The sequence below is a fragment of the Thalassophryne amazonica genome, chromosome 2, assembly GCF_902500255.1.
Source record: "Thalassophryne amazonica chromosome 2, fThaAma1.1, whole genome shotgun sequence".
NCBI classification, from domain to species: Eukaryota; Metazoa; Chordata; class Actinopteri; order Batrachoidiformes; family Batrachoididae; genus Thalassophryne; species Thalassophryne amazonica.
The window spans coordinates 24,388,836-24,389,145 of record NC_047104.1 but is presented as its reverse complement, the minus strand read 5'-3'; positions in this window follow the sequence as shown (position 1 = coordinate 24,389,145).

Genomic DNA, 310 nt, shown 5'->3' with positions numbered 1-310 from the left:
ACATTGTGAGGGAGGGAGAAAAAAGGACCTCGTGCATAACGGATGCACCAGTTTGCCATTTTAGGGAAAAGACTTCAAAGCAATGGAGTCAAACAGGGTCGGACTGGGAACAAATTTCGGCCCTGGCATTTCTCCTCTGGACTAGCCCACTATTGGCCCGACAAATCCACCCACAAACACGCACACCCACCCGTCCATACCGAACCCCCAATGAACAAATACTATACACCTAAACACTATGAACACACACCTAAACACACACTTTCACTGTCATTTCACCTTGATCATAATACAAAATGCGGACCCGGCA